This window comes from Canis lupus, chromosome 12 (assembly GCF_003254725.2).
Source record: "Canis lupus dingo isolate Sandy chromosome 12, ASM325472v2, whole genome shotgun sequence".
Taxonomy (NCBI): Eukaryota; Metazoa; Chordata; class Mammalia; order Carnivora; family Canidae; genus Canis; species Canis lupus.
Window position 1 is genome coordinate 37,005,854 of NC_064254.1, and position 26,448 is coordinate 37,032,301.

A 26,448-nucleotide genomic window follows, 5' to 3' on the forward strand; every position below is an offset into this window, starting at 1 on the left:
TGGGGAGCAGGGGTCACACAGTAATCTTTATTGTCTTCGGAGAAAGATTCCCACAAGCTGCTCTTTGATGATTGTGATTATATTTCTTTGGTCAGAACTTAGTCACATGGCCACATCTAGCTGCAAAGGAGGCTTGACAACATAGTTTATTCTGGCCACCCAGGTACCCATCTAAAATTCAGAGGTTCCATTATTATAGAAGAAAGAGAGAAGGGAAAATAGGAAATGATCAGTAGACTCTACCACTCATAATAGCAATGCGGTGGTAAATACCCACTTCTGCAGACATCTGAGCTGGGCTGGGCACTTGGTAGCTAAAAAGTCAGCTCAGCCAATCCCTATCCAAGGTGCCAAATAGTCCTGGTTACTGACATCAGATTTAATAAAACCTTAATCAGAATTTTGACTCCTTCCACTCAGTCTGGAGAAATAGCTGCCAAGAACAGAGGAATCTTCTTTGCACTATTGTCTTCAGAAATTCCTTAACTCCTATTTACTTCTGGCCCTCACACTTAGCCTAATTTTGAGGTTGGCTTTACTTGAAAGCAAAACCATCCTGTGAGCTAGACGGCCTATGGAAACAGCAGGTCCCCAGAGAACAAAGGGGCCATGGAATCATCAGTGATGACATCATGGCATAGACGTGTTTTCCCTAGCGAGTCATTTACTCCATTAAAACTTCATTTCATCTTTCCTATCATAGAGGGCATTGCAAGGATTACATGACATCTTTTTTATAAACAAACATTATGCTGGAACACAAAAAAAGGCAAAACAAATGTAGTTATAAATAGAAAGGGAATATAGGAGAATTTCCAGGAAAATGTAGGCGTTTTATAAATGACTATGTCTGAACTTCTCCTGTGAAAAGATGGTGGAAGAGTCACAGAAGGATCTCTACACCCCCTCAAATGCTGAGAAGGCTCCTAGCATCTCAGATTGATTTGAATTCTACTTCAAGTCCATGGCAAGGTAATTTGAGTAGGCTTTGACATCTCACACAATCACATCTAAATACAATTTTGTCCTCTGGGTCTGAGACAGACTGTGGTAGGAAGAAATTTATGAAAGTACCACAGACTACTATTCTAAAGCATGTAGGGTGTCCTCAAGGAGCAGGAACAGAGATTAAATGAATTTGAGAAAGAGGACCATTGGCAGGGTCATTATAGAGTGAAAGCCAAAAGAAGGTTCAACAGATGAGAATTTTTAGGAGGGAAAGCAGTTTTTTAAAGTAACCAGTTAAAAGACACTCATGAAGCATATGTTGCACTTACCGGCTCATCTCAGTACAATGCCCACAACAATTATTTGAGGCACTATAATTTCCTCAGATCTCAGATGGAAGAGAAAAAAAAAATCTGACATGTAATAAAGGTTACAGGATTTGCTAAAGCCATGTGACTAGAAAGTGGCACAACTTGTTCTCAAACCCCAATCTGCCGCCACAGCTAGCACAGCAGTAGAACAGCTGGCCAGCTCCAGTCTCCTTCCAGCCTGGTTGTTGGCCATTTGCTGTGTGTCTCTTCATCCTGGAACTCTGCTCTTCTAGTCTTTGGCTCGTCCCCAGATTCTCCGTACTCGGAATGGCTCTCCCACTCGACTCGTATCATCCTGATAAATCTTAATGAAGTGATCCTATCAGATCAGCTTCCTGAGGACTTTGAGTTCTAACAAAGTTTTGGGGGGACATGACATGGCAAGGAAGGAATTTCAAGTATTGCTAATTAAAACAGCAGAGGAATTATTTGGGAGGAATGGGTCTTATTCAACATTTTTCTACTCTGGCAACCAGAAAAAGCTAGACATCAGTACATTTATCCATTTATTTTTACACATTTTTAGTAACCTGGTAATATCTGACAACTATAAAACCAGAAAGATACTCATTTTAAAAGCACTTATGAGGAGCACCTGGGTTAAGCATCTGCCTTTCTCTCAGGGTGTGATCCCGGTGTCCTGGGATCAAGCCCCACATTGGGCTCCCTGATCAGCAGAGAGTCTGCTTCTCCCTCTTCCCCTGCCTCTCCCCCTGCTAGTGCTCATGTTCTCTCTCTCTCGCTCTCTCTATATATAAATAAAATCTTTTAAAGGAAATTTTAAAAAATAAAATCGCTGTTAACTGAAAGCCGCAAATACTACTGATAGAAGTAAAAATTGGTACGATTGCTTTGTAGGCTAGTATTTTATTATGAACTTAAACACACACTTACCATACAACCCAGAAATCCCAAACTTATATATTTATCCAAGAGAAATGAAAACCTATATCCATATAAATATCTACATGTGATTTTTTAGCACTGTTATCCCTAATAGTAAAAAAACTGGAAACAATTATAGCATCAAGTGGATAAACATATTTAGACGATGCATAAGATGGGTACTGCTTAGACATGGAAAGGAATAAACTGCTGATAGAGATAACATGGGTGGATCGCACAGGTCATGTCCAGTGAAAAAAGTCAAACACAGAGGAATGCAGACAGACACACACTGGAGATGTTATGGGTTTGGTTCTAGACCAACCACAATCAAGTGAATATTGCAATATAGTGAGTCAACTGAATTTTTTGGTTTCCCAGCATGTATAAAAGTTATCTTTACACTAAACTGTAGTCTATTAAGTGTGCAATAGCATTATGTCTAAAACAACAATGTACGTACCCTAATTTAAAAACTTTATTGCTAAAAATGCTAACCATCATTTGAGCTTTCTGCAAGTCATAATCTTTTTGCTGGTGGAAGGTCTTGCCTTAGTTTTAATGACTGCTGACTGATCGTTGTGGTGGTTGCTGAAGGTGGGAGGAGCTGTGGCAATTTCTTAAAATAAGACAACAACGAAGGTTGCCACCTCTATTAACCTTTCCTTTCATTTGAACACTTTCAGGCCATCATAAGGTTATTAATGGGCCTAATTTCAATATTGTTGTGTCTCAGGGAGTAGGAGGCCTGACAAGAGATAGAGACGGGCAACGGGAAGAAGACACACAATATTTATCAAGTAAGTTCATTGTCTAATGGGGCACAATTTGTGGCACCCTGAAACAAATACAATAGTAACATCAAAGATCACCGACCACAGATCACCTATAACAAATATAATAATAATAGTAAAGTCTGAAATATTGCAGAATCACCAAAATGTGACACAGAGTCATACATGAGCAAATGCTGTGGAAAAATGGTACCAATGGACTTGCTTAACACAGGGTTGCCACAAATCTTCAATTTGTAAAAGCACAATATTTGTGAAGTACAATAAATCAAGTGCAATAAAATGTATGCCCACACATGCTGCATATCATCCTATTTTATTTGTTAATATAGCACTAGCAAAACTGTGGAGACAGAAGTCAAAGCAGTGGTTTCCAAGGGCAGGAGATGCGATAGAGGATTGACTACAGAGGAGCAAATGGAACTTTTAGAGGTGGTGGAAATGGTCTAAATCACAGTTGTGGTGTGGTTACAAGATCATATACATTTGGCAAAGTTCATCAACCTGTACAATTTTAAATGTGAATTTTATTGTATGTGAATTACTCCTCAATAAATTTAACTTTTAAAGTGTATTAAAGAAAAACATGTTTGAGATATTTGGAATCTCAGAGCTAAGAAAAAAAATTTTAGAGAAGAATTTGTTGTAGATTTGCTATAAGACAAGCACTTTACTGAGATCTAGGAATACAGAGATGAAAGACAGTCCATTATTTTAAGGAGTTTATAGTCCAGTGGAGAAGAAGAAGAGCAAACAAAGCTACAACATTGAGTACTAACTGCATTGGTGGAGATAGGCTAGGTGGGCCGGAGCACACAGTGGGGTACCTACACCAGGTTTCTAGAAACAAAGGACTCCCTAAAGAGAGATGATGCTTGAGCTTGAGCCAGGATGCTGTAGGAGTTAGTCAGCCAGATAAGAAAAGGATGTCCTTAACAAAGGAAGTATAAAGTACAAAAACAGAGAGAGAGAGAGAGAGAGAGAGAGAGAGAGATGAGGTTTTCATGGATCAGCTCTAGTCTCGAAAATTTCCAAAATGAAGAAGGTAATGAATGAGTAGGAGAAAAGTTAGACATGTCAGAAAGTATGTTCCATGCAGTGAGATGTATTAAAATGTGAGCTGTTCTTTCCCAAGTAAGTAGTAGATGATCTGGAGAATCCTGAAAACCAAGTCCATAAGATAAAACGAGACGTTATATGCTAAGAACAAGATCTCTTTGCTTTAGCATGGTGACCTATTAATTCTTCAGTGACTCAAGGATCAACACAGACTTTACTGGTCTGTTCCATTTCTAACATTTACTACTTTGTGTCCTATCTACTTACAAAAGAAATTAATGTAATAGCTTGACTTTCAATTTTGTTCTTCGTACAGTTTCATCTTTTAAAAAAAAGGCCTAGCACACAAAAATCTGGCTGGCTGCCATGCTGTATCATCGCAAGACATCCAGAAATCATTTAGCCTGATCTGTTACTTCATGGTACGAAAGTCCCTTCCCAAAGAGGCAGCAAAAACAGTACAATATGATGAGCCACCTAAAGCATACACATAGTCTCATAAAAGAGGTTCCTGCATGTTCCCTCACAATGCTTCTATTTCTGTTCTGTTGGCCAGACCTTAGTCATGAGCCATACCTAACTGGAAGGGAACAAGAAGCACACAGTCTTTATTCCAGTTGGTCATGTGCTAGCTGCTAGAAATGGGAAGAATGGGTAGTGTAGGATAAGCAGGAGTCTCTGAATCAAGGATGAGGTTTCCCTTATCCTTCTGAATACTGGGGCTGTAGAGATCATGCATTTTCTTTTTAAACCATAACCTCGAGAATTTTATTGTCAAAATTTTCCTCAAATTTGGAGCTATTTGTTTTTTCATTCTGTGTAACCCTGGAGCCTCACAGGTTACTTTACTAAGGACAGTGGCTGGCTATAGGGTAAGTGCTAGAGAAATACTATCATCGGTCATTGCCTCTTTACCGTGAAGCCATAGAACTTAGAGCTCCAAAAAAGAAAATTTAGTCTAATCTCTGCCCCCTCTTCCACTCCTCACTCAGATGTTCATTTATGGTCCTGGTAACCTTCCTAAAATAAGGGGATGAATTTGGTAGAATAGTGCCATACAAAAGCAAATAGCATTTAGTAATATATTTATAAAATGAAAAAAAAGTCTTACAGAATTGTGTCTTCTTTTTTTTTTATGATTTTCTTTATTTTTCATGACACACACACACACACAGAGACAGAGAGAGAGAGAGAGATTGGCAGAAGCAGTCCCGATTCAGGGAGCCTGATGTGGGACTCGATCCAGGGACTCCAGGATCATGCCCTGGGCTGAAGGCAGGCGCTAAACCGCTGAGCCACCCAGGGACCACCCCCACCCCCCACCCCCCCCCGCCTTGTGTCTTCTTTTAAAAAGATTTTTTTACTGCATCAAATTCCATCTCTATAGGCCTTCCTTAAAGCTTCCATGGCATGGGATCCCTGGGTGGCGCAGCGGTTTGGCGCCTGCCTTTGGCCCAGGGCGCGATCCTGGAGACCTGGGATCGAGTCCCACGTCGGGCTCCCGGTGCATGGAGCCTGCTTCTCCCTCTGCCTGTGTCTCTGCCTCTCTCTCTCTCTCTCTCTCTCTGTGTGACTATCATAAATAAATAAAAAATTAAAAAAAAAAAAAAAAAAAAAGCTTCCATGGCAGGTAGCTTGTCAAAGATGCCTAGTTGGTCCTGCCCCAATTAACAGCAACTGTTAGTGTGAATTCTTTTCTCACTATGAAGAGCAAAATTTGTGTTCCTGTAGATGATAGTGCCAAAACTTTCCAAACAAAAGGTTCCATTCGTATATATTTATTTTTTTAGTTATTGATTATTGACTTATGATAATCAGTCACCTTTTCTAACAAATCGACATTCTTAGTAACAAAAGTGAACAAAATTACAGTTGCCTTTTCCAGTTTTTATTCCATAGCCATTGAGGACCTTTCTCAAATTTGCACATCAGTATATCAAAGAGAATTGGCTTCTTTTTTATAAGTCAGGCTTTTATTTCCAACAATGTCACTGAAAACTGGGCAAGAGAATATTAAAATTTTTCAGCTCTCTTGTATCTTTTGCTGTGAGCCACAGTTCAAGAAATAACCATTTTGTCATATATACTAGTGTTATATTTTGGTAGATATTTTCCTGATGGCTAAATTTGCAAGACAGACCTGAAAAAACCTAGATAAGATTGTCGATCTATTACTTTTATTTTATTAGAAAGCATCCTGGGTAATTTCCATAGCATCAAAATGACCTGCGGGAAAAAGAGCAATAACTATCTTTTCCCATTAATTGCAGTATAATAACAAATAAATACTAGTGAGGACATTTCCATTAGATTTTCTTTTTTAGAAAATTAAATAAAAACAGCGTTGCAATTTACTTAGGAACAAACTGTTTTGAGAACTGAATTTATAAATAGGCCAAAAGACTAATCACATGAATTATTACACAAAGGAAACAAATTTGCCTCCAAACAACCTTATATAAAGAAGTCAGTTGAAGAGATCTCAGATCTTATTCTTTAGGAAACTAATTCATCCTTTGAGAATTCTGAGCAAAAATAAAATATTTTAAATGTTTCCTTATCCACTAATAAGTGTAAAATATTAATAATGTCTCTAACATTTTTGTCTCATAGCTATCCAGTGAGTCAAATCAATGAGTCAAATTTTATTCCCTCTTTTCCTTCATATACACCTCATTGTCAAAAGAAGTGGCTCCAAGTCCTTTATTCTTTCGAGGTTAGATTCAGACCAGTGAGCAAACTTGACAGCCTGATGATTTAATGTCACCTTCAAACCAGAATCCGTGAGGCATCTGGGTAGTTCAGTGGTTGGGTGTCTGCCTTTGGCTCAGGTCGTGATCCCAGGGTCCTGGGATCAAGTCCCACATCAGGCTTCCCTCAGAAAGCCTGCTTCTCCCTCTGCCTTGTCTCTGTGTCTTTCATGAATAAATGAATAAAGTCTTTAAAAAAAAGAACCAGAATCCGTAAACATTTACTCAACATACAGTGCAGGTGGGATGAAACTGATTACGTATTAATAAAAATTGTATGCCCCTTCCAAAGAAGTGGCGCTGGATATACTTTTGTATTTTGACCTATTTGCAAATGTCTCTTGCAGTTTTTCATCCCTTCCCTTATGAGTGATGAAATGAAGGGACGAAAACTGTACCCTTCATCACCATAAGTCAAATGGCATATGTCTGTCGCATTCAATCACTAGGGCTTTCATAACAAAATACCGCAGGCTGGTGGCTTAAATAATAGAAATGTATTTTCTCATTATTCTAGAGGCTGTAAGTCCAAGATCAAAGTAGTGACAGGCTTGATTTCTCCTGAGGCCTCTCTCTTTGGCTGCACCCAGCTGCCCTCCCGCTGTGTGTTCACATGTGCTTCACCTGGTACAGCGTGTGGCTGCTTCCTCTGCACTGATCTCCTCTTCTTACAAGGACATCAGGCATATTGGGTTAGGGGCTCAGCCTAACAAGCCCACTTTAACTTACTTACCTCTTTAAAGCCCTATTTCCAAAAGAAGGTCACATTCTGCGATTCCTGGGAGGCCTTAAATAGATGAATTTGGGGAAGATGTAACTCAGCCTGTAACAGCTGGCCATCCTAGAATGTTAAAATCAGACAGGGAAGGACTTTATTTCAACCCCTGACAGCCTATGATTACAAAATCCTAAGACGTACTATCTTACAAGGCATTCCACATTTCACTTTGGGATTCCAAATCATTTTCTACACAAGAAAATTTGCAGAAACAGAAGAAATAAAAACAGATTCATGTCCTAACTTCCTTCTACTTGCTAAAGGAGGGTTGGCATTCTGAAAGGGGAAGAAAACAGCAAAATTGTCCCTGTTTTTATTACGTGCAAATTCTCTCTTCAGCTTCCTTTTGTGACTTTTGAAGCTGGAAAACCTCTTGGAAGATATACTAAAAGATTTAAAATTTAGAAGTTTTTTTTAGAAAGATTATTTTATTTATTTGAGAAAGAGAGTGCGAGTGCAAGTGAGGCAGGGAGGATAGGGAGAAGGAGAATCTCAAGCAGACTCCCTGCTGAGCAGGAAACCCACTTGGGGCTTGATCCCAGGACACCTAGATCCTGACCTGAGCAGAAATCAAGAGTCAGACGCTTAACCAACTGAGCCACCCAGGCTCCACTCGAACTTTTTTTTTAATTACTCATTCCTGGGAAGCCACATCATTTCAAATATATATTATGTTTTGAACCACAAATAATAGGATATCATTTTATCAGAAGGGCAATTATTTTCTAACAGTGGCCAGCAGTTCAGGTTGGCAAGTTCAGCACCAAAATGAAGATGAAACTGCAGGGTCCTTGTTCCCCCACCCCTAGGCTTGAGGCCTGGAAGGGAAGTCTTCATCCTCTTGAATCTCTTTTATCCAGGAAGAAAGCTTTGCCCAGAAGAGAAGCAGAATATGCCACCCCAAAATATGATTGTAGGAGTCTAGGACATACCACTTCCAAATATGCCACTTTGGTACATTGATTGTTTAGAGCTGTAGGCACTTTAAAAACAGGGGATGCAGGGAGATGCTTTCTCTGAACTCCCTTTTTTGCCCTAGGGACACATGGTCCAAAAGGAACTCAATTGTCATAAATCTTCTCCTTGGGAGTATCCACAACCAGGGAAGACTGATAAAATTGGACACTACACCCAGACAGACTTTGTTACAAACTATCATACCTCCCCTCTATTCTTCAAAGTGCCCATTAATCTTTCCTAGAAATGATTTCCTCTCCCTCAAGAGGCCTGCATTCCTCCTCTTTCTCTATTAAAATGGTATTTAAGCCTGAATCCTAAACCACCTCAGGGAGTTACTCATTTTTCCCTAGGTATTTTCCATATGCACATGAGGTATACATGTTAATCAACTTCTGTATGTTTTTCTCTGTCATTTATTACAGGGATCTCAGCCAAGAACTCAGAAGGGTGGAGGAAAATGATTTTTCCTCCCCTTTAGTCCCAACCTCCCCTAAGCCATCCCTCATACAGAGAAGTGGAATTTACTCCATTGCTTTTCACACAAATACACAACAGAGATGAGCACAAGCTGGAGAGAAGTGCTTTTTTAACCAATTTTCTCTCAAGGGCAACATCCATTTCAGCAGAAGTGGAGTCTACTTGCATTTCACCAGAATTTTTGAGAACTTAAGTTTATCAGCATTTTTCTGTTTTAGTGCCTTGCTTCAATGATCTATGCTACATTAAAAGTTACCCCCACACATGGCTTAAACATAATATTAATTTATTTTGCTCACTGATTTTGGGCTGAGTGGACTCAGCTAAGCAGTTCTCACTCAATTCTCTGTGCAGGTACCATCAGACAGTGAGGGCTTAGGATCATCATCCTGAAGGCTTCTTCATGCATGACTGACACCTTGGGCCAAAGCCACTCAAACAGCTATAGGCTAGCACAGTTGGGGCTCCTTCTCCATCTTCCTCCCTGGGAAGCCTTCCCCCATGGTGACCTCATGGACATTTCACATGGCAGTGGAGGCTGCATAAGTGAGCATCCTGAGAGAAACTATCAGAAAGCTGTGTGGACTTTTTTAATTGAGCTTTGGAAGTCACACAGTGTCATTTCAGCCACATTGATTCATCAAGGCAGCCACAAACCACCCAGGTTCAAGGGGAGGGAATAGAGACTCTATGTCTTGAAAGGAGAAGACGCAAGAATTGGTGGACATATTTTATTTTATTTTTTTAAGATTTTTATTTATTTATTAATGAGAGACAGACAGAGAGAGAGAGGGGCAGCGACACAGGTAGAGGGAGAAGCAGGTTCCATGCAGGGAGCCTGACTTGGGACTCGATCCTGGGTCTCCAGGATGCGCCCTGGGCGAAGGCGTCACTAAACCGCTGAGCCACCCAGGCTGCCCAGTGGACATATTTTAAATACCTCCACACACCCCTTAAAGTAGACCTTTTGTCATCTACTCAGCTGGACCACCCTTAGTTCTACCTCTGAGTCCACAGAACCTACTTTCATTTACACTTCTACACCTCATTTCTCATCACTCTCCTTGGAGATAATTCCCACTTTCACTCCACATACCCCCTTTCCCAGGATAGACTGTTTAGAAAGAGAGAGTACATGGTCTTTGTGAAAAGGGACCAGGACTTCTGGTTAAGCCCCAGTTATTTTGATAAAACCAAAATCAACCTAAGACAAAGACTCTCATAACCACTGTTTCAAAGTAATAAATTTTAGGCCTTATTTCCTTTCATGATGTTTGGTCTCCAAGGAAGAAACAAAATATACAGATAGCCAACCAGCAGTAGGGAAGGTTCTCCTACACCAGCTGGGCCCAAGACTACCGGCTGTCCAATGGACATAAGCAGAGAAACACAAAGCAGCAGGCCAGTGCAGATGCCTGCCTGCCTGCCCTCCTACCCCTCTGAAGGTGGACTGCTTGTATTTTGCCCACTGAAGCAGAAAGGATGAACATCTGGGATCTCAGCTCCTTCTCCCTTGAAGGATTCTCTGCTCGGTCTCAATCAAGCTGACCCACCTTTCCTTGAAAAAAAAAAAAATTCAAGTGAGAGCCTGGAGTAATGAGTATTCCTCAAAAACAATTTCATCAAGAAAAATTAGATGAAATTTCTGGTGACAGTTTAACCATTTAGAAAGGAAAAGAACCTTATAATTTACACATATTGGTAAGAGCAAAGGAAAGGAATTCAGTGATGCTCAATGTAGGACAGGGAGTTCACTGTGTGGAAATAAATTACTCAAGATGCCAAATATCTTTGATTCAGTTTTAATTTATATTAAAGTTATCATGTTTGTTCATTTGCTTGTTTGCTTTGTTTTAAGCAGGAAACACTGAGGGAAATGTTAGGAAGCTGTTTCTATGAGCACATTTGAGAATGCAAACCACAAGGTTTACAACAGGCTTTGTTTGGATAAAATAGAACTGAGCATATATACATACAGGTTACCATAAAATATAAGTAAAATTTATACTTGTTCTGTATTTTGTCATCACAAAATTGAGTTTCTGCGTAACTCTATGACTAAGATAAGGAAAGAGTTTCCTTATAATCTTCAAAAATTTATCTTACTAGTTTTTAGGACTTCTACTTGTAACCTTGATGTTATAAATATTTGTTTTAGAAACTACGTTTATTAAAGTGTTGCAGGAAACTGTTCACGGAGAGTTACAAACTCTGTTTGCCAAGGAAGGTTGATTTTATCCACCAACCTTGAGCAACTGGTCCACTGATTTCTGACCTTGCTCAGTAGTTTAAAGTGCACACACACACACACACACACACACAAACACACGTCAAAACCCAAACAAACAAAACACACTATGAACAGTTTCTTAAAATTAGGAACACCGCCAAAAGCATTCTTACTTGAAAAGTGTATTATAAAAAAAAAAAGTGTATTATACAAAATAACTTTAACGAGCCAACTTTAAAACACAATGTAGAATCTTGATTTGTGATAACCTTAGCATGGAGCCCTAGTAGAATGCCCTGCCTCTTTGATTTTCTGACATTCCACCTGATAGATGTCAAATTCTGAATAAGGAGCACATTTGGAGGATTTTTGGAGGATCAATCTCAAAGGGAAAAATTGTGCATGAAAACCTCAGAAACATGATAATATAGGGAGTGAAATATGTCACAATTCTATTTTTTGTGTATGTGACAGCATAAAATTTACATCAATATTAAAACTGAATACAAAGGAAATCATGTCTCATGAAGATTCCTAACACCACCCTGGCAGAGGGTGCTCCCCACTTCTAACCCCAAGCACCATAGTTACAATGAAGTTCCAGTTTATGGGTGTTAGGAATATTTGATAAAACAACTGACCTAATGTCTTCACAGATTGAAGAAAAAAGTAAAGAGGAATGTCATTCTGACTTATAAGAGCCTTAGGACATAACGAAAAAATACAGTATATGATCTTTGATAAAAGCCTGACTTGAAAAAAACATATAAAGGACACTTTGGGGTCAGTTGAGGCAAATGAATATAGTCAATATATTAGGAAATAATCATCCATTCATTAGGAGTGATAATGGTACCATGTGATATAAGATTATATGCTGACATATTTTGGACTGAAACTTCATATAGTCTACTATTTTAAATGGTTTAGTGAAAAAACACATAGATGAAGTATGCTTGGCAAGATAACAATTGAGTATAGAAGTGTTGAGTACACTCTTTCTAATTTTCTATATGTCTGAAAATTTTTCAAAATAAAAGTTTTTAAAAGTATGTGGATATTATTCCTATCCCCAAGTTTTTAAAATTCTTAATATAAGAAGGAAAGGTATGTTAAAGTTGGTTTAAGGAGTTGCGACCTGTTAAGTTCAAAAGACAACTAGCAAATATAGACAGAGGGCCCTTCTTCAGTTGTTAAGGCCCTTATTATTGAAACGAAATGGATCTAGAAATTTTGAATCACCCTTAGATTTCTTGTTGGACAGTGCTACGACAACTGTGCTTCCCTCATGAATATCAGACTAAAAAGCAAAGTGTGGTTACCCCAGCAGCCAACCAAGTCTACCAGCAGTCAACACTGTTGGATTCTTAACATGGATGGAGCTAGAAGGTATTATACTAAATGAAATAAGTCAATCAGACAAAGACAAATATATGACTTCACTCATATGTGGAATTGAAGAATTTAAACAAATGAATAAAGGGGATAAAAAAGAGAGAGGCAAACCAAGAAATATACTCTTAACCTTCAGAGAAGAAACAGATGGTTACCAGAGGGAAGGTGAGCAGGTGGGATGGGGAAAATAGGGGATGGGGATCAGAGAGTACGCTTACCATGATGAGCACTGGGTAATGTATGGAATTGTTGAAGCACATATCATTCACCTGAGACTAATAGAACACTGTATGCTAACCATAACTAAAATTAAAAATAAATAAATAAGAAAAAAATCTATCTAAACAAATAAGTGCTGTACTCTCTTTAATGGTATCAGTGTTTCTGTCTCCAAAACTACCTGAAACAATTGGTCAGAATAAGCCTCTGTGTCATGATGTAGCGATAATAACAATGAGTAACCCCATCAATAGTACTAATACTGCCTAACAATTTATCAAGTGCTCAGTGAAAGGCATGATAGATTGGTTTGGAGATTAGACACGATGCTTCAATATGATGACAGATAAGATGTGTCACACACACTGAGCCATGTGATCATCATGAATAGTCTTCCCTTAGGCCAGGTGTTCCACAGAAATTATTAAGTCTTTCCTAGCACTGAATGGGGCAAACTCTCAAGGTTAAGCACTATTAACTAAGTGTACAGGAGCTACACGGGCAGCTGGGACACTCCGCCCTCCTCATGCCTTTTTCTTCCCTAACTCCTGCCTGTCTTGTCTTCATCCTCTGCCTTCCAGAAGAACTTGCTCCAACCCATGCTGGCTGAAGCTGCCTACATGCTCCTTTACTCCAGTTGTGGTATTATACATACCTGTGAGCCTCCACACTGTTCAGGACCAACATGTTGGTATCTCTATTAATTTTTTCACATCTCTACTGATTCTTCAACTTATCCCTCCTGCCTTCACTGGCCTGAGTAGCCAGAAATACTGTGTCATCCTTTTGGTCACCTCCTTTATGCCAAAATGCTCAGGAACAAAAGGGATAAACACAGGCTGAAGAAAGGAGTAGGGTGTCTTCAATCCAGACTCCCCATCCAAATACAAGATTGGGTGAGTCCCTGAGCACCGTGACTTCTCGTAGACACCTGGAGTCACTCAGTTCAGCTCCCAGGGTTATTATGAGGTGGGAACACTCTGCAGAGAAATAACCATGGCTCTGGTAGTTGTGAAATAACCCAGTGTGGGGTTTGTTATGTCTTCCTTATTTAATACTTTGAACTCTACATCAAAACTTTAAAATTGTATTTTTTTAAATATTGTTTCAATGGTTAAGAGCTCAGCATGTACTCAGAGGGTGCTCATAAAAGATTCATTTATTCAACAGATGCTATGTAATAGACTAAAGAAGCATAAGACAGTCAGTCATCTTCAAGGAACTTACAACTGAATAGAGAAAATAATGAATGCAGGGGTGCCTGGGTGGCTCAATTGGTTGAGGCATCAATTCTTAGTTTCAGGTCAGGTCGTAATCTCAAGGTCATGAAATTGAGCCCTGCCAAAGGCTCCATACTCAGAGTGGAGTCTGCCTAATACTCACTCTCCATCTGTTTTTTTCTCTATAGGTTGAGTATATTCTTCTCTATAGGTTAACAGTGTATTTCTTGGTTTGTCTCTCTCTTTTTTACCCCCTTTATTCATTTGTTTTAATTCTTCAATTCCACATATGAGTGAAATCATATATTTGTCTTTGTCTGACTGACTTATTTCACTTAGTATTTCACTCTCCTGGGGCACCTGGGTGGCTCAATCCCTTACGTGGCTGATTTCAGTTCAGCTCATGACCATCCTGGGATGGGGCCCTGCATAGGACTCCTTGCTTGGTGAGGAGTCTGCTTCTCCCTCTCCTTCTGCTCCTCCCTCCCACTCGCACTCTCTCTCTTTCTCTCTCTCAAATAAAAAAAATACATCTTAAAAAAAAGAAAGAAAGAAAAGAATGGATGAATGCAAAGCATACTTGCTATGACATGTACGTGTAGGCAGTGCCACTGGCGTGCAGAAAAGCAGATGACTTCTGACTGGCAAGAGTCTGCTATTTTAAATTTAGGTTTACTAAAATGTTACTTCAGTAGTTTAGTGCAACCTTCAGCCCAGGGGGTGATCCTGAAGACCCGGGATCGAGTCCCCATCAGGTTCCCTGCATGGAGCCTGCTTCTCCCTCTGCTTGTGTCTCTGCCCCCACCCCCTCCCCCCACTCTGTTTCTCATGAATAAATAAAATCTTTAAAAAAAAATTAAAATGTTACTTCATTCTATAGGGATAGGATGAAGTTTTCCTTTTTCTTCCTATCCAATACTGCCACCTGGTGGTGCCATGGCCCCTTTGCAGTGCCTCTCAACTGCCCCCCTCCCACCCTCAAAGGGATACAGAAAAGGAAACAGAAACGTGGCATCAACAAATTGCTATAGAAACTGAATTGATTTGTGAACATTACTTAAGTTGAGCCATTTTAAATGAAGCCCTCATTTCCTTGGTTTTCCTTTCCAGGAAAACTGTGTCCTACCATAAGAGTGTCAAGTACTACGGGTCTTAGCATTTTATCACAGGCTGCACTAGGAAAAGACAATGACCTCCCACCCACCCCACCCCACACCCCACCCCCACCCCCGCACCCCTCACAAAAGGTTATAAAAGAGAAAAGTAGAGATCTTCCACGGACCTCGTGAAAGGACCTATTCCTGTTTCCAGGTTGCAGCTGAGAGCAGCCTCCTTCCAGGGAGAAGAGGAAGCTCACAGTTCCCTGAGTTTGAATCTAATTGGAACATGGTCCCGAAAACATTGAAACCTTGATGCATGTATCAAAAGCTAAAAATCCTGTCATGTCAAAAGTGGAGCTGTTTTCTGTTTTGCAAGAGAAGACAACTTAGGTGCTCTTTTGGGGCAGGCTACTACTTGTTCTGCAGTGACCCCCACGATAGGCCCAGTGACTACTCAAGGAAAAGTAGTGGCTCTAGAATAATGTGAAAGGTTGTCATTGCAGCACACAGAATTAAAGCTTTGAATATTTCTGTCCCATCCACAAAACAAAAATGTCCATTTTTGCTTCCTAAATATGGATTGGGACATTGTGCCTAAAAATCGTTGCTCTTTTTGAGGCACACAAGGGTTTTATTAGGGAGGTGTTAACAGGAGCCTGAAGCTGGCACAGCCATCTTCACCAGAAACTTTGCAAGACTTGGCCTCCAGAAGACCTGCCTCAAGGCCTCACTGAGGAAGTAAGGCCCAGAATACACCTGAGAGCAGGAATTTTGTTTCATGGATGTACTCCCCACAACTTAGAACCTTGTCAGCTTCACAGTTGACATTTCAATGTTTGTCAAAGGAGTATAGGAAGGAAAAGTGCTCCCCATTTCCCCATGCAGACCAGTTCTGCCCTGGGAACAGGGAAGGGCAGGGAATGAAAGACATTAATCTGGGCAGAGCAGTGCCTGGCAGAGGTGATTTCTACTGGTGTTGTTGAAGGAGTTAGACAGGAAGGGCAGGAGGGAGGAATATGGAAAATCATGTTCCTGGTCATATGTGAGGGGCTGAGGACTCAAAAAATAAACTAGGCCACCTTGAGAAATAGCAAGCAGTGCTTCTGTGTGAATAGGCGGGAGCTCAGAATTTTGGTTATTTGGTCATTCTTGTGAACGTGACCTCCACGGGCTCCCAAGCTGGTGTGACCTTTGGCATCATTAGCACAACACAGCACTGGCCACTTCATGGCTCCTGAGCAGCTCTCTTCTGGTCTACGGTTCCCATATTTTAAAATTTGCATAGATATTGGGTTCCATTTTTGAAGGAAAATGCTGCAACTGTACATTATAATCTCTGGTCCTCGATCATCTCCACTGTCAGCTTTCCCATTTCCTCTGATTATTGAAGGTAGAAATCTAAGAATAATGTTGCTGGTCCTCTTTACAAATTCACTCATTCTTCTCTTCCTCTGCTGTCTTCATCCAAAACGTAACTTGTAAGACTTCAGATTATTGTTAATATCTTTACAACACCTCCTGCCACCCTCACCTTACTCTCACCCAACGTGACAATCATTTCCCTCAACATTTTTAAATCTTGCTTAGTCTTACTAGTCTACTAGGATATCCTCCTCATTAGCCATTCTGTCTCAGCTCTGGTTCATCTTCAGTACTATTGCCTAAATCTTCTGAATTTCTCCAATTGTATCTCCTCCTGCCCTCAGGAGAGCCTTCTCAAAAAAAAAAAAAAAAAAAAGTCAAGAAACTCGCAGTGGATTTGGGGATGTCAAAATATCATAAGTTTCAGAATTTCTTTTTTCCTGCCACAAAAATCTTGAGCAGAATATTCTGCATTTCTAGAACTAGCTTATTTTCTCAAACCAAGATATTTTTCATCTTTCTGTTGCTCTAGGAACATTAACAGGAGCTCTTGAAAGAAAAAAAGAACTATACTCTTTTAAGTATGCTTACCCCCGACTCACCCTTAATTGAACACACTAGGTGTACACAGTGTCAAATCTATAATTCTGGAGCACATTTGCCTTCGGCTCAGGGCATGATCCTGGGGTCCTGGGATCGAGACCCACATTGAGCTTCCTGCAGGGAACCTGCTTCTCCCTCTGCCTGTCTCTGCCTCTCTCTTTGTGTCTCTCATGAATAAATAAATAAATTTTTTAAAAAATCTGTATATAATTCTGTATGTTTTTAATACTATGTTTAATTCATGAGAAACTCTTCAGAGTATTAGCTATTTAAACTGAAGCTATTGATTGGCAAGGAGTGAGCCCCAAAGCAAATAGGGTCAATTACGGTGCCTTTCAGATGACACATCCTGGACTAGTCAGAGCCCTTTCTTGAAAATTTTGAACATGGGACAGAAATCATTCTCATTTTCTTTCAGATGTGTTTCTCAAACTTCGTACGTTTAAGACCTAACCCTCAACATGACTGTTTGAAGAGAGGGTCTTTATGGAGGTAACTGAAATTAAATGAAATCATAAAAGCTGGGCCCTGACCCAACAGTACTGATATCCTTACAAGAGGAAGAGACACCGAGTTCTCTGTCTCCAGGCCACGCGTGAGGACACAGGCTACAAAGTGACCATCTACAGGCCAGGGAGGGAGCTTTCACCAGGAGCTGACTTGACCTTCACCTTGACCTGGAACTCCTAGGCTCCAGAACTGTAAGAAAATAAATTTCTGTTGTTTCAGCCACCTAGTCTGTGGTATTTTTCTGTGGCAGCCTGAGCAGGCTAAAACAGGTGGTGACGCTGGAAAGTCCGGATTCACAGAGGACACATTCCTGCCATGCTGAAGAAGGCATTCCAAAAGCATGGATGGAGGGAGTCCTATAAGCACTACTGTGCTCCAGTTATTTACACATAGAGCAAAGATTAGAACATTAACAGAAGCATTTTTCTTTACTCTTTTTTTGTACTTACTATACAAGAATTGGTTTTATACAAAAAAAAAAAATGTTTCCTGAAATGGTATTTTAGAAAATAAATGGTATCTTATTACGTGTTTTATACATATCCATTTTTTCCTTTCTTGGCAGCATGCTTAATAATCATCTATAATAAAAAAAATCTACCAGCAAAAAGCTTGATTTAGAAAACAATGACTGGGATCCCTGGGTGGCGCAGCGGTTTAGCGCCTGCCTTTGGCCCAGGGCGCGATCCTGGAGACCCGGGATCGAGTCCCACATCGGGCTCCCGGTGCATGGGGCCTGCTTCTCCCTCGGCCTCTGTCTCTGCCTCTCTCTCTGTGTGACTATCATAAATAAATTAAAAAAAATTTTTTAAAAAGAATAGATTTAAAAAAAAAAAACAATGATCACAATTGTATTATTTAAGTGAGGCTGCCACCACTTTGAGAAATGAGGCTAGGGTATCTTTTAAGATTTGAGAAACTGACATTTTAAATTGCTCCTGAGAAATGTATCACTTTGTTTTGTTTCATTTGCTTTCACATCTTTCAATCCTTTGAAGGGACGCTGTTCGTTGCTCTTTGTAGAGATCTTTATTGATAAATACAGACAGAGATAAACCAAAAAGACACTCCTAGCTTCTCATCCTTGACAGGGATTTCTGGTCTATTTTTTCTTAGCATGTTCCAACTAAAGTGGAAAGAACCTTTTTAAAAAAATTATTCTTGGGGTGCAATCAGTTTAGGCATCTGACTCTTGGTTTCGGCTCTAACTCATGAGATCGAGCCCTGTGTCAGGCCCCATGCTCAGCTCCGAGTCTGTTCCACACTTTCTCTCCCTTTTCCTCTGCTCCTCTCCCTGCTCAGGCTTGCTCTCTCTCTCTCTCTCTCAAATAAATAAATAAATAACTTTAAAAAATCATTCTGATGATTGTTAGGATAGAATCAAGGTGGAAAAAAATGAGTGTTGTAGGTGCCATGAGTGTTGTAGTCAAGTGCACTAGTTCAGGTAAAATGGCCTAGAGAGATGTGACAAGGCCAGGCAAGAACATCAGCCTTTAGTTAGCCGGAATAATGCCAAGAGAATATTTTTAGCAACCTCCCAGAAGGAAGATGATGGCCTCCCACAAGAGGTCAGTAAAAATCTGCCATAATCTCAGGGATGCCTGAGTGGCTCAGTGGGTTATGCAGCTGCCTTCAGCTCAGGTCATGATACTGGAGGCCTTGGCATTGAGCCCTTTCCCCTTCCCCCTTCCCTCATACTCATTCACTCTCATGTGTTCTCCCTCCCCCCCTCAAATAAACAAATAAAATCTTGAAAAAAAAAAAAAAAAAAAAAAGACCTGACATAATCTCCATAATCTCAGAATTCAAGGAAATAGCCCTCCTTTCAATTCATATTAATAAGACATTTATAATTGGAAACCACTAACCAAATCCAAATTTATTTACACACACACATTATATTGTAGCAGTAAGGCTCAAAAATCCAGTATTATGAGTTCTTCTTCATGTAGCAGACTTCATATATGCTTCAAAATAACCATTTCAATAGTTTTCTATTTTCCAAGCAATCTAATTGTAAACATTTATTTTTTTTTCCTCTGGTGTATCACACTAGGATACAAATTTGGAAACCATCTTGGGTTTTGATTGGTTTTCCTCACTAATGAGATGAATCCTGCAAAATATCCTTGACTTTAAAAGTTTCTGGGTGTTATACTATATGTTGAAATAGAACTTCAATAAAAAATACATATATTTTTAAAAAGTAAGTAGCAGCTATGAAACTATAATTTCAGTAGAGGTAGGTAACTGGAACAGATACGTGGCTAGATTCATGGAAATAGGAGAGAAAAGAGAGAGAATAAAAAGTTACACATCATTAAAATGCAGATTTATCAACCATAACCTAATATTGCTTCAGTGATGCAACAGTGTTCAAAGACAATAAAGTCTGTGGAGGGGAAAAACGAGTAGAGTTGTCCTAGGTATTTTTCTTTCTTCTTTCCTTATCTAGAAAGCAGTATGGTACATAAAGAATCGATTTTGGAATAAGACAGATCTAGATTTAAAGTTGAGTTCATGAGTAATTGCTCTGTGTTTGATTTATTGCTAACTGTACTTCCTCAGCTTCTCATTCTTGCTGATAGTAGTAACAATAACTAGCTGGGATTGGATGCCCATATGTCCATTTATTTTTTAAACTTCTTTTTAGGGTTAGACCAGGTGGCTCAGCGGTTTAGCGCCACCTTTGGCCCAAGGGTGTGATCCTGGGGTCTCTGGTTCGAGTCCCATGTCCTCCCTGCGTGGAGCCTGCTTCTCCCTCTGCCTGTGTCTCTGCCTTTCTCTGTGTGTCTCTTGTGAATAAATAAAATCTTTTTAAAAAATAAAAAACTTCTTTTTAAATCAGTGCTATGGCTATCAGATTATGTTGCATAAGATGAAAACAAAAAAGATCAATCTAGAGACTGTGTGTAGAGACATGGCCATTTGTTGTTAGTCACTGGGGAGGAGATCACAATTGCTGCATTCTCCAGCTTCCTATGTTCCAACAACCTTGGTCTTCTTTTGGCAATTCAACCATGCAAAGGAATTTCCTTTCCCCTGGAATGCCTTTCTCCTGACATTTATCACAGCTGGCTCATTTTTTTTTTTTTTTTTTTTTTTCTGGTCTCAGTTCAATTGAGGCCTTTGCTAGCTCCCACTCCATTTTTCCTAAGAGATCGCACTGTTGATTCCTTTATGGCGCTTCCCCCTATAGACCATTATCAGGTTTATGAATGGGTTCAGTTGTCTATCTCCACTGACTAGAACAAAGGCTTTCGACAAGCAATTGCCGGATGGCTAGACAGCTGGCCAGATGGCTGATGCCAAAAGGGGGTTTAGAGCACAGAAGCAGACGTAGCAGATTGACCTAAAGCGACTTTGCTTGCGTATCACTAGGCGGCTCTTTTCCAAGACACCGAGAACGCTAGAAAAAAAAAAAAAAACAAAAAAAGAAAAGAAAGAAAAAAAGAAACCCTTCCCCATAAAACAAAATATGCGGCGCGGGGATACAGTGAGCGTGGGTTACACGCATGCACATAAACACAAGCACGCACACGTAAAGAAAAACTTCGATCGTAAGCCCTAGAATCGAGAAGTCTTCCTTTGGCCACCGCGTTGCCAGGGGAGAGCGCGAACGCAGTCCCCACTACCACAAATTATGCAGTCGAGTTTCCCACATTTGGGGAAATCGCAGGGGTCAGCGCATCCGGAGTGCAATGGACAAGCCTCGCCCTGGGAAAACCACCTTCGTGATCATGGTGTTTCCCCTGCCAGGTAAGTATGAGTTGCTCGGCCCGCTGCGACCTGCACCCTAGCGCGCGCCTCGCTCCTTACACACGGTCACTTCCTGCCCGCCGCCTCCGCACGGCGGCTCCCCGCGCCGCCCCGGCCGCGACCTCGCCCACCCGCAACACGCCCTGGGGCGCCTTTCCCTGGCCCCACGCGGGACGATTGGGCTCGGGCCGTGGGGACCCGGCAGCCTCTGCGCGCCTGCTCATCTACATACGCCACGCCCCCGGGACGTTACCTCCACCCCCACCCCAGGTCCGTCCCCGGCTCTGGGAACCGGCGGTACCAGTCCGGGGCGGAGACTGGATGCCTGGAGGGCTGGATGGAGGGGTGGGGGGCGAGGACTTGGGACTTGGACGGGGGGCCTAGAAGCCGGGTCTCCGACCTCTGAGCGGTTTAGGGCCTCACTGGAGGGTGGGTGGGGCCGGGGTTTGATCCCCCGTTTCCCTGAGCAAAAAGGAAGTTTCAGTGTGTTTTGTTTTAGCCGGCTCATCCTCACTGGACAGATTATTATGACATTTCGCCGTCCTGAAAGTGTGTCCCGTAGGATTAATGAGGTTGAACCTTGCATAAAATTTAGTTTTTCAGAGAACAGTTTTCCCCTAATCAGGTATTGTGTCTTTTTTTTTTTTTTTCCAAGATTTTATTTATTTGACAGACAGCAAGCACATTGAGGAGAGGGCTAGGGGGAGAGGGAGAAGCAGGCCCCCCACTAAGCAGGGAGCCTGATGTGGGCCTGTATCCAGGAGTCCGGAATCATGACCCCAGCCCAAGGCAGACACTTAACCCACTGAGCCACCCAGGTGCCCCTATTGTGTCTTTCCTGACCCCACTAGTAAATTTTCTAGGTGTCTCTACAGAAGCCTGTATTCAAGGTCAATTAATATGGTTCTCTAGCCTCCTACCTATATTCCTAATGCAAGGTAACCAACCCAAGATCTCATCCAGTTTATACCCGCTCTTGGAGCATGCCCAGAGCCCCTTCTCCTTGTCCTAAGGTAACTTGATGTGAGGGGCTGAATTTTGCTTTTATCTGGTGTTAAGTCTCCACTCAAAGTGAACATGAGAAGTATGTTACATATACACTTGAGCCACACACATGCTCCATCTTTCCTCATGAATAGTCCTGTTTCTCTGCTTTTTTCTTTTTTTTTTCTGCTTTTTTTCATCAGTATGTATGTATGCAGCCTCTATGAGTATAAGAAACTTGTTTTCTCCTCCAGATTTGTGACTTGCTCTCCAGTCTCCTCCTCTGCCTCTCAAATAAGCCCTTTCCTTGCTGCTTACCTGTCTCAGTGATTGGCTCTGTGTGCATCAGGCAGACAGACTTGGGTTCAGTTATACCCCTGCCTTAAGCACTTAAGTACTAAGATTTCCCCAACCAATTTAACAAGGATCACTTTTTCATGGCATCTTCCTGAGTAAGCCTGTCATAAACTACTTCAACATACATGAATAAGGGGATCCCTACTTGGCTTAGTCGGTTAAGTGTCTGCCTTCGGCTCAGGTCTCAATCTCAGGGTACTGGACGTCCGCTTGTCTCTTTCCCTCTCTTTCTGCCCCTCCCTTTTCCCCCCTCCCCATGCTTGTGCCCTCCTTCTCTCAAATAAATAAAATTAAACAAACAAACAGGGACACCTGGGTGGCTCAGTGGTTGAGTGTCTGCCTTCACACTCAGGGTGTGATGCTGGGTCCTGGGATGGAGTCCCACATGGGGCTCCCTGTGGGAAGCCTGCTTCTGCCTCTGCCTGTGTCTCTGCCTCTCTCTCTCTCTCTCTGTCTCTCATGAATAAATAAAATCTTAAAAAAAATACACAAGTAAGCCTAGTAAAACCTAAAGGAGGAGTGCCTATGTGGCTCAGTCAGTTAAGCTGACTCTTGATTTTGGCTCAGGTCATGATCTCAGTGTGGTGGACTCTAGTGCCAAGTTTGATGTGCCCTGGGTATGAAGCTTACTTGAGATTCTGTCTACCTTTCCCTCCGCCCCTCCCTACTTTTCTAAAAAAAAAAAAAAAAAAAAAAAAACCCTAAAACACCCTAAAAGAAAAAAAAAAAGTCAAGATTCTGTTTCTTGAAAACAGAAAACCAGGGCAAAGTGCAAACTTTGTTCACTTAGCAAATTATGCAGTGGTCAAGTACATAATACTGGTAAAACAAAGTATTTTTAGATACTTGAAAAAATATAAGTATACTATTATGTTTTATAGTCGATTCACAATATCTAAAACATTGGGTTTAGTCTGTTCAACTCTTTTTTTTTTTTTTTTTTTTTTTTCTGTTAGTAGGCTCCACACCCAGGATGGAGCCTCATACTAGGCCTGAACTCAGGACTCTGAGATCAGTACCTGAGCTGAGATCAACAGTTGGAAGCCTAAGTAACAGAGGTGCCCCGCTCTCATTTTGCTTTTAGAAAGTGAGCCAAACACAATTTTCTTTAGACTGTAAACTGAGAACTTTTATATCTCTGCTGCTCTGTCCATTGAGAGGTGGAGTCTATTCCTTCCCTTGGAATCTGGATCTAGTGACTAGCTTGACTGGTAGAATGAGGCAGATGTAATGTTCAGGGAATTCTGAGGCTAGGTCAGAAGAAGCTTTACAGCTTCCATCTGGATCTCTGGGAACCCTGTCTGGGAGACTTGAGATACCACGTAAGAAGGCTAATTACTTTGAGGCTGCCATGTTGTGCAGAAGCCCAAGGCTTTGAGGGTAAAGATGCATAGAAAGAGTGCTGCTAGTTCCCAGCTGTTTCAGTCTCAAACTGGGGCCCCAGACACCAGGGAGCAGAGTAATGCCTGCCAAAATTGCATATTTGTGATCAAAATAGAGGACTCTTTTTGTTTCATGGCTCCCAAGTTTTGGGGTGGTGTTTTTGTGCAGCAATAGAAAATGGAATGGGGAGACAGAAACAAGCAAACAAGTAATATGAAGTGGAAGAAAAAAGTGGGTTAAGGAATGGAGAGAAGGGGTTGGGGTTGGGGGGGCTTAAAGTTTTTGATAAGGGAGGCAAGGTAACCTCTCTACTACATAGTCCTGCTTTTCTTTGCTTGCTCATCATCAGCACACAAAACTCCCCAACAGCCACCCCAAAATGGCAGTCTAATTTGGCAATTCCCTGAGTTTATTTGTCCTGTTATAAGTCCTAGGACCACAGCCAACTCCTTAGAACCTCTAATTCTTGGTTTTAAGTTTGTGAGAATCAGTAAATAATGACCGAGCTTTTGTGGAGCAGAATGAACTTGCTATTAGGGGCATATCCCAGAGGAGGGCCATGAGTCCCAGAAAAGAGAAAATGGATTCCCCAACAGATATCTCCTTGACATCACTGTGACTCAGGGAGAGTGCACTACTTCTCAAAAAAGTTGGGTGGAACAATTGAAAACCAGAAAAATCCATGGCATGTGGGTGGTACATTATCCCATAAGAGTTCAAAACAGAGAAATATCCCATGCCGAAGGAGAATCTGAAAAGGCACTGAAAAAAAAAGGTGCAGAGTTGGGGATCCCTGGGTGGCGCAGCGGTTTGGCGCCTGCCTTTGGCCCAGGGCGCGATCCTGGAGACCCGGGATCGAGTCCCACATCGGGCTCCCGGTGCATGGGGCCTGCTTCTCCCTCTGCCTGTGTCTCTGCCTCTTTCTCTCTCTCTCTGTGACTATCATAAATAAATAAAAATCAAAAATAAAAATAAAAAGAAAAGGTGCAGAGTGACTTCTCATTGCTGCAGCGTCTCGTGGCTGAGAGATACCCTAAAAGGTCATTCTGTCTGGTTATTGACTCATCTATTGCTTGCAAATGGATCTTGAAGGATAGGTAGGGTTTGGATAATGGAATTAAAAGTAGGAGAGGGTGCTCCAGGGAACAGCATAAACAGAAGCATGATGGAAGGCATGACACATATTCTTTTTTTTTTTTTCTTCTGGAACATATTCTTGAATCAGGAAATTCGGTTGGGTATGTGTAGGCATATCAGTTTGGCATGATGTATTGAAGCATTGTGGAAGGCCAAGAAATACTGGAAGATAAGGTGAACAGATGAGCAGATCAAGGTGAACTATTAGAACTTTTTAGGTAGGAAATTGTCCAGACTGGAAAGGGTTACTCTGGCAGTAGAGAGTGGCATAAAGGGAGCCAAAGGAAACAAGGCTGTCAAGTAGGAGCCTGTATCCCCAGTAGTTGAGATGAAAGGTGGGGGAGATGGGTGTGCATGAAAGAGGCACTACTAACTGATCCATAGGATTGGGAATTGAGGGCTCCTGGATGCATCCTGCAGGGACAGAGGAAGGGGTCAACCAAGATTCAAGCCTATAGTAGTTATAAGGATGGAGGAAGTGACATGAGCAGAAATCAAGAGTCAACATACCTATTGGCTGAGATATAGAAATGGGGTGGAAGACGCTGACTTGGGTTTGGGCTGTACTGATTTGAACTGCCAGTGGCGCAGCAGTGGAGACTATCTGCCTGGGCAATTGGAAGCCCATTATAGCCCCCAAGGAGAGGGCAAGGACCGGGTTAAACAGGTGGTTATCTGAATGGGATCAGGAAGAGAGACAGGAGCTTGCGAACAGGCCAGTACCGATACAGGGCAGCAAACAGTGTCACAATCAAAAGGCCTCATCTCAAGTTATCATCTACCTCACCTCAAGCATTGGGCGGAGGTGGACAAAGGCAGTCAAAAGCTGGGACTGAGAGGAGGCCAAGAAAAGGTCATTAGGAATTAAGTGGTGACAGCCTAGCAACTCTTCAGTAGACAGGCTGGAGTCAGATCGGGGAGTGAGTAGTGGTGACGGTGAGGCAGCAGGCGGTGAAAAGAAGGTAGAAGGTCTTGAGGCTTGACCGTTGGAGGGACGTCAGGTGCTAGAGTCTGGGGACCTACTGGCCCAGACTGCTGGCTGCAGGTCCCCTCAGCATCTAGATTTCTGCTTCTTCACGTCACAACGTGAGACCCCGCACATAGAGCGCTCCTCTCCAAGACTGCTACTTAGGAGGCTGCTGATTACTATTTTCGGTAATTAGGCAG

At 41.5% G+C, this 26,448-nt stretch overlaps 1 non-coding gene across 1 annotated transcript; it reads right to left on the reverse strand.

Moving 5' to 3' along the window:
- Positions 1 to 21,266: 21,266 nt before the first annotated feature.
- On the reverse strand, positions 21,267 to 21,428 carry LOC112658785 (U1 spliceosomal RNA). Its single transcript, XR_003135962.3, has one exon. It is a non-coding gene; the product is annotated as a U1 spliceosomal RNA (small nuclear RNA).
- Positions 21,429 to 26,448: the final 5,020 nt, after the last annotated feature.